At 38.5% G+C, this 18,607-nt stretch overlaps 1 long non-coding RNA gene across 1 annotated transcript in view; it reads right to left on the reverse strand.

Annotated features, from left to right (window-relative positions):
• Positions 1-228: 228 nt before the first annotated feature.
• The window catches only part of LOC126075520 (uncharacterized), a 229,221-nt gene continuing 210,842 nt past the window's right edge, over positions 229-18,607 (reverse strand). Inside the window, exons 9-13 of the long non-coding RNA XR_007517219.1 lie at positions 8,183-8,307; positions 7,227-7,373; positions 2,706-3,000; positions 1,053-1,092; positions 229-375 (exon numbers count right to left, since the gene is read on the reverse strand). This is a non-coding gene — a long non-coding RNA (uncharacterized LOC126075520). The remainder of the gene's footprint in view (positions 376-1,052; positions 1,093-2,705; positions 3,001-7,226; positions 7,374-8,182; positions 8,308-18,607) is intronic.

The following is an 18,607-nucleotide window of genomic DNA, read 5'->3' on the forward strand; positions in this document are numbered from 1 at the left end:
TCCTTACTCACTGTAAAATCAATCTGTTCTGTTTGTATGACATAAACAACAAGTCATTTCCCAGGAATGAGGCCGACCATATGTGAAGGTGTTTTAGAAAAGCACAATGGGGAATACGCCAATCAAAGAAGCATCTGCATTTTATTTCAATGTCAAATCACATGTGTGTTATAAAAAGGCAAGTTTATCACTTTTATTAAAGAATAACTTTCCTGTTGTGATGTTTACCATTAACTCATACCTTTCCCAAGCAACACATTCAGGTCAGCCATACAAATTACTGCCAAGAACACAAAAACATCTCACCCTGTGTGGTCAGCAACACGTGCGTTTTGCAAACATCTTGACGTCTGTCCCTTTTCACACACCCCAGCCCTATGGAAGGAGGAAACCCGTATTCAGTCATTACACGTGTTTTCCCAAGAATTAGCACTTTCTCACCAATGTATTGATAATTGTGGTAGTAGCTCTCAATTGACAGAACACTAGAAACTATAAGAAACAAAAACCTAGCAGTGTTCTAGGGAGAATTTGTTTTTGTATAATTGGGACTGGGTTGAGATGGAAAGGAAAGGGGTTCTAGTCTCAGTTTCTTTATTAGCCATACGACCTAAGACAAGCCACTGAACTCCAGCAAGTTTCAGCTTTGTAGTCCTATAAACTGGCAGGACTAAACTAAATAATCCCCAAGATCCCTTCCTGCTCTAAAGTGCCTGATTCTCCGGTCGCTCAATTGCCCAGTCACATTGAATAGCAATGGAACCATTTTAAGATTGTCTTGTTACAGAAGCTTCTCCCCAGTGTATGGTAGGTACCTCTGAAAACTATGCTAACTTCTTTAAACCACTGGAGTGATATCTAGTGCTTTGGAAGAGTCGTTACGGCTACTTCCAGAGGTATTTAACACATAATCTGGTATATTTCTTCAGAGAAATCACTGTACAAAGATTAAGGTACTACATTAGGAATAAGAAAGCCTGATTCACTCCACAGGTAAAGAGATTAGATAGCTTTGTCTACAGATACAAATAAGTAGTGATTTAAGCAATTACCTGAATGGACAATGTAAACTTCCTCTCTGAATTCCTTCCCCTATAGGAAAAACAGATAAAAGTTTCCCAGTGGATAGCATCTTTATTGACCTGAAATACCTATTCTCATCTGTGCATATCATTTTATCCATCTAGATTTATCGTTCCCGTGAATTTGAGTTAGTCTCCAGTATTCACCTTTTCCCGGTTTTCTTTTCAGTAGGACAGAAATGTATGAACCACCTGCAGAGCATCAACAAGGCTCCTACATGTACTGGTTTTAAATATGCTCTAAGTGACACCTCAACATAAAGAAAACAAAAATCCTCACAACTGGACCAATAAGCAACATCATAATAAATGGAGAAAAGATTGAGGTTGTCAAGGATTTCATTTTCCTTGGATCCACAATCAACACCCATGGAAGCAGCAGTCAAGAAATCAAAAGACGTACTGCATTGGGTAAATCTGCTGCAAAGGACCTCTTTAAAGTGTTAAAAAGCAAAGATGTCACCTTGAAGACTAAGTTGTGCCTGAACCAGGCCATAGTGTTCTCAATCACCTTATATGCATGCAAAAGCTAGACAATGAATAAAGAAGGCTGACAAAGAATTGACACCTTTGAATTGTGGTGTTGGAGAAGAATATTAAACATACCATGGACTGCCAAAAAAAAAAAAAACAAATCTATCTTGGAAGATATACAACCAGAATGCTCCTGGGAAGCAAGGATGACAAGACTGCATCTCACAGACTTTGGACATGTTGTCAGGAGGGATCAGTCCCTGGAGAAGGACATCATGCCTTGGTATAGTACAGGGTCAGTGAAAAAGAGGAAGACCATCATCAATGAGATAGATTGACACAGTAGCTGCAACAATGGGCTCAAGCATAGCAACAATTGTGAGGATGGCACAGAACCAGGCAGTATTTCATTCTGTTGTGCATAGGGTTGCTATGAGTCAGAGTTAATTCGATGGCACCTATAGACAACAAGGGACAAATACTGACTTGAAGAGGTAGTGAGAAGAGGGCTGGCAAAAGGGCGGCGATGGCCACAGGCAGCATCAAGCTTAGGTCATTCTAGCTCAACCCCTCAGAGAAGAGAAGGTACTTCTACTCCCAAGTAACGAAACATAAAATCCTGGGAAAGGGCTTGGATGGACTAGTTCAGGTCATATGCCTGCATCTGGACCAATCATGGTGGTCAGAAGAATATAGTACACATCAGAGTACAACTTCTTGGGTAGGTATTGGGGGGAGTGTCTGCTATCAGAAAAGGGGGGAAATGAAGGAACTCGTGGGGCAGAAACATACTTAACAGGCACAAACAATAGCTTCCATAGACAAACTTGCCAAGAACTTCGAAAGCCAGCCTCAAGTTTTGCACCAAAAGTCTTTTCACCAGCACTTTTTCCTGGGAATACCAATAAGTTGATCTGACCCTTATTTTTTTATGTACTAATTCAATACATATTTATTAAGCATATGTATTCTTGGGCAATAATTTATACGGTTGACCTGAATATGTTACTTGGGGAAGCATTCTATTTATCAATCATTTTGCTAGGCCAGAAAGAACATGACTGACTTAATCTCTACCCCCTATAAAACATATTAACCTTACAGTTTCCTGGGAAAGGGCTGTTATTGGTTCAGCGGTAGAATTCTTACCTTCCATGCAGAAGACCCGGGTCTGATTCTCTGTTAACGCACCTCATGTGCAGCCACCACCTGTCAGTGGAGACTGGCATGTTGCTCTATGCTGAACAGGTTTCAGTGGCATTTCCAGACTAAGATGTCCTAGGAAGAAAGGCCTGGTGATCTTCTTCCAAAAATCAGCCAATGAACACTCTATGGATCACAAAGGTATGATCCACAACCAATCAGGGGGATGGTGCAGGACTGGGCAGTGTTTTGTTCCACTGTGCATAGGATCAGCATGAGTCAGGGGCCAACAGAACAGCAACTAAAAATAATCACAACAGATGAGATAAGCTTGCATTTGACTAGTTAAGGTCATATATGTTAAAAAAAAAAAAAAGGAAACTATGGCTTACTGAAGCTTTAACAATCTACCAAATTTACCGAAATCAGCATATTCAGTGAGGCACACAGAGTTTGGATGTATGATTGAACATGTAAGAGAAAGAAAATAGATACATTTAAACTTGTTTCACTGGAGCAGATACTTACCACACACGTCTTATATAACTTTGAAGTTGGGTAGCATGGGATTCTGTGTTAAATTATTTTACGGGGAATTGGAGAGGATTCAGGTAAAGGCCAGCCCAATAAATGATTTACCAGCTACAGTAAAACATCAAGGAAATTGTTCAGATTGTATCTCAGGCCATTTAAAAACAGAAATTTATAAAGGTCTCAGAAGCCCCTATATCCTCAATCCTGTTTTAAAAACAAATATTTATAGCCGTCAATTATCCCATATTACTGTTTTTTTTTTTTTTTTTAATGGTAGCAATTTCAGGAAAAGGAGAGCTTGGAAGTCAGGAAATAGGTACAAGATCCAAGGGGATTGGGAAAGAGACAGGAGAGAAGCCAAATGGACTCATTCACCCATTCATTCACTCATCCAGTAAGTATTTACAGGCACCTATTCGACGCCAGTGAGTTTTCTTTTTTTTTTTTTTAATTATATACCAGGAAACCCTGGTGGTGTACTGGCTGCTAACCAAAAGGTCAGCATTATGAATTCACCAGCCACCCCTTGGAAGCCATATGGGCCACTTCTACTCTGCCCTATAGGGTTGCTATGAGTCTGAATCAACTCGGTGGCAAAGGGTTTCGTTTTTGGTTTTACTATATACCAGGTACTCTAGAGCTAGAGTTTAAAGACTCAGGAGTGACCAAACAAATGGAGCTCCTGCCTGCATACAGCTTCCGTTTAGTGAGAGGAAACAAATAAAGAATTAAATGGAATAAATAAACAAGATCACTTTAAACTGTGATAAGCACCCTAAAGAAAACAAGCAAGGTAATGATGAAGTAAATAACCAGAGTAGGAATGGGTACCCTTTTAGGCAGGATAGACAGGAAAGGCATCTTGAGGGAGGTAAAACTGATTCTGAGACTTAAAATATATACAGCCAAATATACAGCTGAGAAGTGGGAGAACATTCTAGAAAAATGAGGCATTCAGTGCAAAGGCTCTGATGTGTGTTTGAAGAGCAGAAAGGAAGGCAGGTGTGAAAAGTACCTCTATTTTTACCTTTGAAAGAGACATTTTCCTTAAATAATAATTATTATTATTATTAATTTTATTATCAATATTAATATTATTTTTATTAACTTCAGTTATATTGCTGCTATCACTGTTTATGATATTAATATTAGTAAATGTATTATGTTGTAAATATTAATTTATAATTAATAATTATTATTGATTGCTGTATTGATCATACTGATAGTAATTTTATGAATATTTGTAATTGTTACATGTTATTTGCTTTATTAAGAATCTATACATTACAGTCACTGTACAGGATACCATATATGTATAATCTCTCTCATATTTCATATTAACCTTATAATCTCACAATACAGTTATGATTATTCCAACTTGGCACAGGAGAAAGCAGTCTCAGAGAGTTCAAGCAAATTGATTAAGATCACACAGATAATCAGTTGGAGAGCTGGAATTCATATTAAGGTTTACCTATTCACAAAGGCTGTACCCTTTCATTTTGTGTTTTTTTATAGTTCAACAAATATTTATTCAAATATTTCAAATGCTTATTCAAATATTTGTTGAACCCTATACCTTAACATAAAGAAAACAAAAATCCTCACAACTGGACCAATAAGGAACAGCATGATAAATGGAGAAAAGATTGAAGTTATCAAGGATTTCATTTTACTTGGATCCACAATCAATGCCCATGGAAGCAGCAGCTAAGAAGTCAAATGATGTATTGCATTGGGCAAATCCATACCAAAAGATCTCTTTCAGGTGTTAAAAAGCAAAAATGTCACTTTGAGGACTAAGGTATGCCTGACCCAAGCCACGATATTTTCAATCGCCTCATATGTATATGATAGCTGGACAATGAATAAGGAAGACTGAAGAAGAATTGATGCCTTTGAATTGTGGTGTTGGTGAAGAATATGAATATACCATGGACTACCAGAAGAACAAACAAATCTGTCTTGGAAGAAGTACAGCCAGAATGCTCTTTAGAAGTGAGAATGGCAAGACTTTGCCTCAAGTACTTTGGACATATCATCAGGAGGGACTAGTCCCTAGAGAAGGACACCATGCTTGGCAAAGTAGAGGGTTAGTGAAAAAGAGGAAGACCCTCAGTGAGATAGATTGAAACAGTGGCTGCAACAATGGGCTCAAATATAGTGACAATTGTTTAAGAATGGCACAGGGTTGGGCAGTGTTTTGTTCTGTTGTGTATAGGGTTGCTATGAGTCAGAATCAACTCAATGACACCTAACAACAACATGTTCAAAGCAAGGAGCCCTAGCGGTGCAACGATTAAGTGCTTGACTGCTAGCCACAAAGTTGGTGGTTTGAATTCACCAGTCGCTCCTTGGAAGAATAGACCTGGTGATCTACTCTCGTAAAGATGTCAGCCTAGGAAACGCCAGTTTCTGCTCTGTCCTATAGGGTCACTATGAGTCAGAATCTACTCGACAGCACACAACAACATGCTCGGATCTGTGCATATACAGATGAATGAAGCAAGGTGTGGTCAATTGTCTTTCCAAAATGGTCACAGAATATCTTCTACCCAACATGTTCTTTTACGATTTGTCCTTGCCACTACCCCATCACAGAGGGAGGCTCTATTTCCCCTCCCCTTCAATCTGGACTGGCTTTTAACTTACTTTGACCAATAGAATATGGTGGAAGTCACTGTGTAATTTTCAAGGCTTGGCCTTAAGAGATCTGCGAGTTCTACCTTCTCTACTTGCAAAGATGCTACTGGGAACCCAGCCACCATGCTGTAAGGAAGCCTAAGCACTGATGGAGTGAGGCCCATGTGGAGAATTGAAGATCTGAGTTGAAGCAAAAATCAGGGCCCCAGGCATAAGGTCCAAGCTGAGACATACTAGCTAGATGCCAGCAGCTTGAACCACTGCAGCAAAAGCTCCAAGCAGGCCTGTGCAGATATGCTCTGCCTGAATGCCCAACCCACAGAATTGTGAACAAATAAACGATTGTTGTTTTAAGCCACTAAGTCTTCCGTGATTTGGCGTGGAGCAATAGATAACTAAACCACATAACAAGCCCTGCCTGGTGAGAAAGACAAGCATATAAACTTTTTTTTTTTTTTTAAATAATGTAACTGAGTGACATAAGAGCAGAACAGGGGCACATCTAACTTGGGGTAGAGCAATTGTAGGAAAATTTTTTTAGTAAAAACATCAGATAATCAATATTTTGGACTTTGTGGGCCACACCATCTCTGTCTCAACTACTCAATTCTGCCATTTAGGGCAAAACAGCCATGACAATACATAACCAAATGGGTGAGGCTGAGTTTTAATAAAACTTTATTGACAAAAACAGGCAGAATTCAGGATTTGGCCCAGGAGTTGTAGTTGGCCAATCCCTATTCTAGACTTCAGAGCACTGCCTCAGAGTAGCTTCTTAAAGGATCTATCAGAAACTGAAGCTCTGAGACCCTTTGAAACTCTCAGTCCTTTTAAGTCTCTGTGTAAAATAATAATGACATTGTGAAACTGTGTACACTGAACTCTAAAAGGCCATCCTTATAGGCCAACAGAGAGGTGAGTCATCAGAGAAAGCCTGGAGATGTAGCAGGGGCAAGCGGAGAAGCTAGAAATTTGCAATTAATCAAGCTTGTTCTCCAGTCCATGTGAACCTCAAATAGGAATCAAAACTAAGCACACAGCCCAGAATAAGTTCATGCTCTCTCATCTGCATTCCATAATAAGCACCTGGTACCTCTATGCTGGCAGTTATTTCACTGAATTAAATTTTAATGCACACATGTCACTTTTCCCCTCAAAGGCTCACAAACCAAGAGTTTCTTAAGAACAGGGAGCATGTCAATTTCTTATCTGAAAATAGTATTTGTTGTATATTTTTTTCTTTCTAAAAGAGGCATGAATGTTTCTTTTCTTTTAAGCTATTTGGAATTCCTTCCTACCTGATACTTCTAAGGCACAAGACCGCTTCTCTTGATCCAGAGAACAACTCACCATTTAGCCTGGATACAACATTCCAGCTGACTCAGGGAGACGTTAAAGTATTCAAACTTCTAGGTTTAAGTGAAGAACAGTGATAGTTGTAAGAATATGATTGGATAAAGGAACTTGAGCTGATACCATGTCCTCCGAATGGTGGTTCTAGGATGGAAGCAAAAGAGGAAACCCTTTGAGAACCAAGTCAAAGGACAGATAAATATCAGGAGGGAAATCAGGGCATGGATCTTGAGGTGGGCATGGAGGCAGTGGGTAGAAACAGGTGACTGTGGCTAGCTCTCCCATCTCTTCTCTTCTAGGTTATTGTCTGTGTCACACAACCACCGTTGTTCCATTCCACTACCCTTAATGAATGCTGCCATTGCAAAATCCTGTACATGGTACCTCTGAGAAACTCCAGTGCTCACAATTTTTATGCATTTTTTCATGCATGTTGTATGTGTGCTTGCACAGACAGATAGACACATATACACACAGTCAGGTAGAGCAATAAGTATGATCTGTCTGGATCTCAAGTGAAGTAAGGGTTACGGCATGTATCAACCCCAGCTCCCCTTACAATGCCAACTCTGAGCACTGCCCACACCAAATTATTCACCATTTTTCCACTGTAGCCTACCCCAACCAACTTCTTTGCCATGATTTAACTCAAATCTTACTTTTTATGAGAATTCTTCTTCATTTTCAAGCAACTTTGTCTCTCATCTTTCCCCATCTTTTGCTTTTCTTAAAAAGATAACATTATCACAGAACATTGATTTTTTTAAACATCCATGCCCCTCATTGAACTATGAGATTTCCCAAGTCAAGACACACATTGTGCAGCATATAACAGTCATGCAATTCCTAGTTGTCAAGTGAATTAATAATAAAATGAAATAATAGAATGAATAAAGTTGAATGAATTCAATGAAATTAAATTTTAAATGAAAAGACAGGATATAGTCACTCACCAGGCTGAAAATCTGTGTTCCTCCAGTTCTTCCAAGTAAGACATATCCCGTGCATAATCTTCAATTTCTCCACTTCTCCCAGAAGTTGACTTTTCCTTCAAGGAATGATCAGTCAGGCTATCTCCCTTGTCGGTAAAATTAAATTTTAAAAAAGTAACATTAATACCAAATACTAAGTTTATCTCTCTTTAGCGACATTTTCTGCAGAATGACTTGTAGAATCATTGACCATTGGGAAGCATATGTCTTAGTCATCTAGTGCTAGTGCTGCTATATAATAGAAATACTACAAGTGGATGGCTTTAACAAAGAGAAGTTTATTTTCTCACAGTAAAGTAAACTAAAAATCCAAATTCAGGGTGTCTGCTCCAGGGGAGGGTTTTCTCTCTCTGTTGGCCTTCTCATCAATCTTCCCCAGACTATGAGCTTCCTTACGCAGGGACCCTGGGTCCAAAGGACTCGCTTTGCTCCCAGCACTGCTTTTGGTGGTACGAGGTCCCCTTGTCTCTCTGCTCACCTCTCTCTTTTATATCTCAAGAGATTGCCTCAAGACACAATCCAATCTGTAGATTAAATCTTGCCTCACTAACACATTAACAACACAGAGGCAAGATTTACAACACACAGGAAAATCAAACAATACCAGGAATCATGGCCCAAACAAATAGACACACACTTTTTGGGGGTACATAATTCAATCAATGACAGCATATATAGCCATAAAATTAAAAAATTTTTGCATGGGAATTGTTGTTTAACATTCCAGATTCTCTCACTGAATTTCCATCCCCACAATTGCAGAGACTATGTCTTGTTCACTTTTGTATCATCTCACATGGCACAGTTTTTATAAATTTTAGTGGAATAAAAAAACAAACATAATCATGGCTGTGGTATTTGTATTAGTCAGGACTGTTGATTGCAAGTGACAGAAATGTAGCTTGAGCTACCTTTAAGTAAAAAATAATAATAGGAAAAGGTGTCTGATAGAAGGTTTAAACAACCAACCTATGGGGAAGGAGGTAGGCAACTGGATCTCAGAAACAGCTGGAATCAAGGACTAAAGACCACCAGGGCTCTCTCTTTACCTCTGCCCTCTGCTTTTGATAGATCACTTAGTTCTAGTGATCATTACCAACAGGTCCTGAGTTCCACAACTTGTAACTCTCAACACCATACATTTCAACTCAGAATTACATGATATCTGTGGAGCTAACTTACTATAAATTGAGAGAATCATGTTATAAACTCATGATGACGGGTCCAGAAATAAAGTTGTCCCATTGGGTCTTCCAGAGTCATGGAGGGCAGCCAAGGAGTCTTGGGAGCCCAGCTTTGGTGAGGAATTGGGGAAGGGAGCAAGCAGTTCACTTTGCTCTTTCTTCCTCCCTCTCCTATGAAAATGGCTCAACTTTTACCTGTTTTCTATATCAGAATCTTTGGTAAGATTTTATTACAAAATGTACTGCTAAAAAGTAGTTTGAAAATCACTAGTCTAGAAAAAGAAGAAAATTAGGTATGACTTGCATTTAGAACACAGTTGTGTTAATACTCTTCTTGCTTTTTGTGTAGACTTCTCAAATCTGTTTGATTAGGATTTGTAAGAGGTCTCTACACAAGTTTTAGCATAGCTGTATAGTTGGAATATTTCTCAACCACAAACTATTGCTTTGGATTTGCAGGTTGTAGTCATCAGGAATGCTTCAGAATTAAACTCGGGCAAAGCAGATGTTTCATCAAATATCTAGTGGAATCAATAAGGCTTGTTTATTTATTATGAAATTGATTGATTTGATTACCTTAAGAACAAAAGCCAGTTTTGACAGCTATCAACTTTAAATATCTTTCATCCCAATCCTTTTTATCTTTTTCAGCCTTTATAACTCCTCCACCAGTAAAGGAACCCTGGCAGCACAGTGGTTAAGAGCTCGGCTGCTCACCAAAGGGAAACCCTGTGGGGCAGTTCTACTCTGTTCTGTAGGGCCACTATGTGTCAAAATCAACTTGATAGTAACCGGTTTTGGGTACCAATAAAGGTATTATTTAGTCATATGATTTCTGATACGTTATGGCTTTTTTTTTTGATTACTCAATTTCCTAGTAAATTAGAGTGCAAAGTTTGCTGGAAAAAATATGAGCTTTAAATTTTCCCAAGTAAATATATTTGTTTTGCACACCTTGCTAAACTGTTTATTATATGCTTTTGTAGCTTGTGAAATTTGAAATTTGATGGCATCTCTTTATAAGTTATATGTCTATTTATCTCACTTGACACAAAATTGAAATTACAATCAAGAATCACACTAATGGTTCAGTTACACCAAAGCCCTTTACTTGTTTAAGTATGGGGTGAAGTACATTAAATTGCTTTCTTTTTGGCTTATCTATAAATATGTCTTTGTATCTTTCATGGCAATTGTGGATCAGTGGTAGACCTTTCACTTTCTATGCAGAAGACCTGAATTTGATTCCCAGCCAATATGCCTCCTACACACCCACCACCTCTTCAGTAGAGACTTGTGGGTTGTTATGATGCTGAACATACCATCAGAGGATCTTCTAGACTAAGAAGGACTAGGAAGAAAGGCCTGGTGATCTACTCCTGAAAAACAGACCATGAAAACTCTACAGATCACAGTAGTGCAATCTGCGACCTACCGTGGGGCTGGCCCAGGACTGGGCAGCATTTGGTTCTGTCGCACACGAGGTTGCCATGAGTAGGGCCAACTCCACAGCAACTAGCAACAAAAGCATCATGGGAATAAACATACAATACATCCTCTGAGTCAGATACCCCTCCTTCCATATCTTCTCCTGAATCTGGCTTGAATTTCTGGCTGTTCCCTGTTGAAGTATTGCTGCCGCTGTTTTTGAATTAATTTCAGTAAAATTTTACTTGCACGTGATATTAATGACATAGTTAGACAATTTCGACATTCTGTTGGATCACCTTTCTTTGGAATAGGCACAAATATGGATCTCTTCTGGTCAGCTGGACAGGTAGCTGTCTTTCAAATTTCTTGGTATAGACGAGTGAGCACTTCCAGCGCGGCACCTGTTCGTTGAAACATCTCGAATCATATTCTGTCAGTTCCTAGAGACTTGTTTTTCACTAGTGCCTTCAGTGCAGTTGGACTCCTTCCCTCAGTAGCATCAGTTCTTGATTGTATACTGCCTCCTGAGAGTTATCAATACATCGCCCAATTCTATTTGGTACAGCGACTATTTCTATTTCTTCAATCTTCTTTTGATGTTTACTGCATTGTTCAATATTTTGTCCATAGAATCTTTCAAACTTGCACCTTGGGGCTTGAATTTTTTCTTTGGTTCTTTCAGCTTGGATTTCTAACTACATTTCATTATAATACTTTGCCTTCTCGAGCTGCCCACTGAAAACTTTTTTAATTTTTATTGTGCTTTAAGTGAAAGTTTACAAATCAAGTCAGCCTCTCACACAAAAACCCATATACACCTTGCTACATACTCCCAATTGCTCTCCCCCTAACGAGACACCCTGCTCTCTCCCTCCACTCTCCCTTTTTGTGTTCTTTCCTCCAGCTTCTAACCCCCTCTACCCTCTCATCTCCCCTTCAAGCAGAAGATGCCAACATAGTCTCAAGTGTTCACCTGATCCAAGAAGCTCACTCCTCACCAGCATCCTTCTCCATCCCATTGTCCAGTCAAATCCCTGTCTGAAGAGTTGGCTTTGGGAATGGTTCCTGTCTTGGGCCAACAGAAGGTCTGTGGGATATGACCACTGGGGTCCTTCTAGTCTCAGTCAGACCATTAAGTCTGGTCTTTTTATGAAAATTTGGGGTCTGCATCCCACTGCCTTCCTGCTCCCTCAGTGGTTCTCTGTTGTGTTACCTGTCAGGGCAGTCATCAGTTATAGCTGGGCACCATCTAGTTCTTCTGATCTCAGGCTGATGTAATCTCTGATTTATGTGGCCCTTTCTGTCTCTTGGGATCGTAATTACCTTGTGTCTTGGTATTCTTCATTCTCCTTTAGACCATGTGGGTTGAGACCGACTGATGCACCTTAGAAGGCCGCTTGCTAGCATTTAAGACTCCAGATGCCACTCTCCAAAGTGGGATGCAGAATGTTTCCTTAATAGATTTTATTATGCCAATTGACTTAGTTGTCTCCTGAAACCATGGTACCCAAACCCCCACCCCTGCTACACTGGCCTTCAAAGTGTTCAGTTTATTCAGGAAACTTCTTTGCTTTTGGTTTAGTCCAGTTGTGCTGACCTCACCTATATTGTGTGTTGTCTTTCCCTTCACCTAAACTAGTTCTTATCTACTAATTAGTGACTACCCCGTCCCTCTCTTCCCCCCCCCACCCCTCATAACCATCAAAGAATATTTTCTTCTCTGTTTAAAGTATTTCTTGAGTTCTTATAATAGCGGTCTTATACAATATTTGTCCTTTTGCAGCTGACTAATTTCATTCTGCATAATGCCTTCCAGATTCCTCAATGTTATGAAATGTTTCACAGATCCCACACTGCCCTTTATCGATGTGTGGTATTCTATTGTGTGAATAAACCATATTTATTTATCCATTCATCCATTGATGGGCATCTTGGTTGATTCCATTTTTTTGCTATTGTAAACAGTGCTGCAATGAACTTGGGTGTGCATATATCTGTTCGTGTAAAGGCTCTTATTTCTCGAGGATATATTCCAAGGAGTAGGATGGATGGATTGTATGGTAGTTCAATTTCTACCTTTTTAAGGAAGCTCCAGATTGGTTTACAAAGTGGTTGCACCATTTTACATTCCCACCAGCAGTGTATAAGTGTTCCAGTCTCTCCACAACCTCTCCAACATTGATTATTTTGTTTTTTGGATTAATGCCAGCCTTCTTGGAGTGAGATGGAATGTCATTGTAGTTTTGATTTGCATTTCTCTAATGGCTAATGATCATGAACATCTCCTCATGTATCTGTTAGCTACCTGAATGTCTCCTTTAGTGAAGTGTCTGTTCATATCTTTTGCCCATTTTTTAATTGAGTTGTCTTTTTGTAGTTGAGCTTTTGCAGTATCATATAGATGTAAGAGATCAGGCGCTGATTGGAAATGTCATAGCCAAAAACTTTTTCCCAGTCTGTAGGTAGTCTTTTTACTCTTTTGGTGAAGTCTTTGGATGAGCATAGGTGGTTGATTTTTAGGAGCTCCCAGTTATCTAGTTTTCCTTCTGCATTGTTTGTAATGTTTTGTATACTGTTTATTCCATGTACTAGGGCTCCTAACGTTGTCCTTATTTTTTCTTCCATGATCTTTATCGTTCTAGATTTTATATTAAGCTCTTTGATCCACTTTAAGTTCATTTTTGTGCATGGTGTGAGGTATGGATCTCGTTTTATTTTTTTGCAGATGGATATCCAGTTATGCCAGCACCATTTGTTAAAAGACTGTCTTTTCCTCATTTAACTGATTTGGGGCCTTTGTCAAATATTGACTGCTCATATGTGCATGGATTTATGTCTGGATTCTCAATTCTGTTCCATTGGTCTGTGTATCTGTTGTTGTACCAGTACCAGGCTGTTTGGACTACCATGGTGGTAAAATAGGTTCTAAAATCAGGTAGAGTGAGGCCTCCCACTCTGTTGTTATTTTTCAGTAATGCTTTACTTATCCGGGGCCTCTCTCCCTTCCATATGAAGTCGGTGATTTCTTCATCCATCTCATTGAAAAATGTCATTGGAATTTGGATCAGAATTGCATTAAATCTATAGCTCTCTTTTGGTAGAACAGACATTTTTACAATGTTAAGTCTTCTTGTCCATGAGCAAGGTATGTTTTTCCACGCATGTAGGTCTCTTTTGGTTTCTTGCAGAAGTGTTTTGTAGTTTTCTTTGTATAAGTCATTTACATCTCTGGTAAGATTTATTGCTAAGTATTTTGTCTTCTTGGGGTCTACTGTAAATGGTATTGATTTAGTAATTTCCTCTTCGATATTCTTTTTGTTGATGTAGAGGAATCCAAATGATTTTTTTTTAAGTTTATCTTGTATTCTGATACTCTGCTGGACTCTTCCATTAGTTTTCTTGAGGATTCCTTAGGGTTTTCTGTGTATAAGATCATGTCATCTGCAAATAGAGATCATTTTACTTCTTCCTTACCAATCTAGATGCTCTTTATTTCTTTATCTACCCTATCGTTCTAGCTAGGACCTCCAGCACAATGTTGAATAAGAGCAATGATAAAGGGCATCCTTGTCTGGTTCCTGATCTCAAGGGGAATGCTTTCAGGCTCTCTCCATTTTGGATGATGTTGGCTATTGGCTTTGTATAAATGCTCTTTATTATGTTGAGGGATTTTTCCTTCTACTTCTATTTTGCTGAGAGTTTTTATCATGAATGGGTATTGGACTTCGTCAAATGCCTTTTCTGCATCAATTGATAAAATCATGTAATTCTTGTCTTTTGTTTTATGTATATGATAGATTACATTAATTGTTTTTCTAATGTTGAGCCATCCCTGCATACCTGGTATGAATTCCACTTGGTCATGGTGAATTATTTTTTTGTTATGTTGTTGAATTCTATTGGCTAGAATTTTGTTGAGGATTTTTGCATCTAAGTTTATGAGGGGATATAGGTCTGTAATTTTTTTTTCTTGGGGTGTCTTTACCTGGTTTTGGTATCAGGGATATGCTGGCTTCATAGAATGACTTTGGGTGTATTCCATCCTTTTCTATGCTCTGAAATACCTTTAGTACTAGTGGTGATAACTCCTCTCTAAAAGTTTGGTTGAACACTGCAGTGAAGCCATCTGGGCCTGGGCCTTTTATAGTTGGGAGTTTTTTGATTACCTTTTCAATCTCTTCTTTCGTTATGGTTCTATTTACTTGTTCTACCTCTGTTTGTGTTAGTTTAGGCAGGTAGTGTGTTTCTAGGAACTCATCCATTTCTTCTAGGTTTTCAAATTTGTTAGAGTACAATTTTTCACAGTATTCTGATATGATTCTTTTAATTACAGTTGGGTTTGTTGTAATATTGCCCATCTCATTTCTTATTCGAGTTATTTGGTTCCTCTCCTGTTATTCTTTTGTCAGTTTGGCCAATGGTTTATCAATTTTGTTGATTTTTTCAAAGAACCAGCTTTTGGTCTTTTTAATTCTTTCAATTGTTTTTCTGTTTTTTATCTCATTTAGTTTTACTCTAATTTTTATTATTTGTTCTCTTCTGGTGCCTGAGGGTTTCTTTTGTTGCTCCCTTTCTATTTGTTCAAGTTATAAGGATAATTCATTGATTTTGGCCCTTTCTTCTTTTTGTATGTGTGCATTTATTGATATAAATTGACCTCTGAGCACTGCTTTTGCTGTGTCCCAAAGATTCTGATAGGAAGTGTTTTGATTCTCAATGGATTCTCTGAATTTCTTTATTCCACCCTTAATGTCTTCTATAATCCAGTCTTTTCTGAGCAGGGTATTGTTCAGTTTCCAAGTGTTTGATTTCTTTTCCCTGCTTTTTCTGTTATTGATTTCCACTTTTATGGCCTTATGGTCAAAGAAGATGCTTTGTAATATTTCAGTGTTTTGGATTCTGCTAAGGCTTGCTTTATGACCTAATATGTGGTCTATTCTAGAGAATGTTCCATGTGCACTAGAAAAGAAAGGATACTTGGCTGCTTTTCGGTGGGGTGTTCTGTATATGTCTTTGAGGTCAAGTTGGTTGATTGTGGCATTTAGATCTTCTGTGTCTTCTTTGAGCTTCTTTCTGGATGTCCTATCCTTCAGCGAAAATGGTGTGTTGAAGTCTCCTACTATTACTGTGAAGCTGTCTATCTCACTTTTCAATGCTGATAGAGTATTTTAAGTATCTTGTGGCCCTGTCATTGGGTACATAAATATTTACTATGGTTATATCTTCTTGGTGTATTGTCCCTTTAATCATTGTATAGTGTCCTTCCTTAACCTTTCTGGTGGATTTAACTTTAAAGTCTATTTTGTCAGAAATTAATATTGCCACTCCTGCTCTTTTTTGATTGTTGTTTGCTTGATATATTTTTTCCATCCTTTGAGTTTTTGTTTCTTTGTGTCTCCAAGTCTAAGGTGTGTCTCTTGTAGGCAGCATATAGACAGATCGTGTCTTTTAATCCATTCTACCACTCTCTGTCTCTTTATTGGTGCATTTAGTGCATTTACATTCAGGGTAATTATGGACAGGTACGAATTATTTTTTTTAATGAATTTAGTGCTATCATTTTGATGTCTTTTTTTGTTTGTTGTTGACAGTTTCTTTTTCCCAGTTGATTTTATGTGCTGAGTAGATTATCTTTATATATTGTCCTTTCCTCGTATTCATTGTTGCTGATTTTGTTTCTGCTGAGTCTCTATTTTTTTCTTGTATTTTATTTTGATGAGTAGGATAGTTTGTCTCCTTTGTGGTTACCTTGTTATTTATCCCTATTTTTCTAAATTTAAACCTAACTTTTTTTTTTTGTATCCCCTTGTCTTCTTCTGCATGTGAAAGATCTATGACTACATTTCTTAGTCTCTTTTTATTATTTTAATGTTGTCTTCTTTTACATAATAACATCGCTGTTTCCCTGTTTTGAGTGTTTTTTTTAATTCTTTTTTGGGGGGGGATTTCCCTATCTGGGTTAACTTTTGATTGCTCTGCCCAGTTTTCTAGTCCTGGGTTGATACCTGATATTATTGATTTTCTAACCAAAGAACTCCCTTTAGCATTTCTTGTAGTTTGGGTTTGTTTTTTATGAATTCCCTAAACTTCTGTTTATCTGGAAATGTCCTACTTTCACCTTCATATTTAACAGACAGTTTTGCTGGGTATATGTTTCTTGGCTGGCAATTTTTTTCCTTCAGTTTTTTATATAAGTCATCCCATTGTCTTCTTGCCTGTATGATTTCTGCCAAGTGGTCCAAGTTTATTCTTATTGACTCTCCTTTGTAGGTGACTTTTTGCTTATCGCTACCCCCTCTTAAAATTGTCTCTTTATCTTTGGTTTTGGCAAGTTTGATTATAATATGTCTTGGTGACTTTTAACATCTATCTTCTGTAGAGTTCAATGAGCAATTAGATAGACATATTCTCATCTTTCACGAAATCAGGGAAGTTTTCTGCCAACAAATCTTTAACAATTCTCTCTGTATTTTCTGTTATCCCTCCCTGTTCTGGTACTCCAATCACTCGTAGGTTATTTCTCTTGATAGAGTCTCACATGATTCTTAAGGTTTCTTCATTTTGTTTTAATTCTTTTATCTGATTTTTCTTCAAATATATTGGCTCCAAGTGCTTTATCTTCAAGTTCACAAACTCTGCCTTCCACTTCCTCAATTCTGCTCCTCTGACTCTCTATTGAGTTTTCTACTTCTGTAATTTTGTTGTTAATCTTCTGAATTTCTGATTGCTCTCTGTCTATGGATTTTTCCAGCTTATTAAATTTTTCATTATGTTCCTGAATAATCTTTTTGATTTCTTCAATTGTGTTATCTTTGTGTTCCTTGGCTTGTTCTGCATATTGCCTCATTTCCTTCCTGATGTCTTGAAAGGTTCTGTATATTAATCTTTCGTATTCTGCCTCTGGTAATTCCAGGAAGGCATTTCCATCTAGAAGATCCCTGGATTCTTTGTTTTGAGAGCTTGTTGAAGGGATCATGGTCTGTTTCTTCACGTGACTTGACACTGACTACTGTCTCTGAGATATGTATAAGTTTTTGTATTAGTTTATTTTATGTTTGCTTACTGTGTCGTAGCTTCTTGCTTTGTTTTGTTTTGATATGCCCAAATGGGTTGCTTGAGTGAGCTACCTTGATTATTTTCACCTTTGGAGCTCTGACATCCTGTTCTCAGATGCCTAGAGCTGTTATCGGGTATATCAGTCTAGAATTCCATTCAGTTTTCTTGTATGAATTCAGCTCAGGTGTCCAGGTAGCTGATCATCAAGTGTGTGTTATAGGCTCTGCCCTACAGTCTTAGAGTGGTAGTAGTGATTGGTGAAGGTACTGGTATCTGGCTGCAGCAGGGGGTCACGCTCTGAACAAGGCAGGGAGCTGAGAACTGACCCCCAAGCGTCTCTGAGGAAAGCATGTCCCTGTTCCCTAGAGTGTGCAGGTGGGTGGGTTCTGCAAACGGACCATGGGCACCCAATGCTTTTGCTTGTAAGGATGGGTGGTATCAGTTATCCTTGGACCGCTGTTGTGGGTGGTGGGTGACCTGAGTGGAGTACCAGTCCTTAGGTCCCTGATGTGGGTAGGTGAGAACCCTGTTTAATAGGTAAAGCAATGTCAAACATCAAACACCCACCTCTCTGCTGCTGAAATAGTTGGAGTCTTCCAACAAGGGCCTATTCTCCTGAAATAGGCCCATACAGGTCTATGCAGAGGGAAAAGGTACTCAAAGTCCATGGACCATTTATGGCTGGACAGAAGCTACTTCTATCCTGAGCTCCCCC

Source organism: Elephas maximus, chromosome 1 (assembly GCF_024166365.1).
Source record: "Elephas maximus indicus isolate mEleMax1 chromosome 1, mEleMax1 primary haplotype, whole genome shotgun sequence".
In the NCBI taxonomy this organism is placed as follows: Eukaryota; Metazoa; Chordata; class Mammalia; order Proboscidea; family Elephantidae; genus Elephas; species Elephas maximus.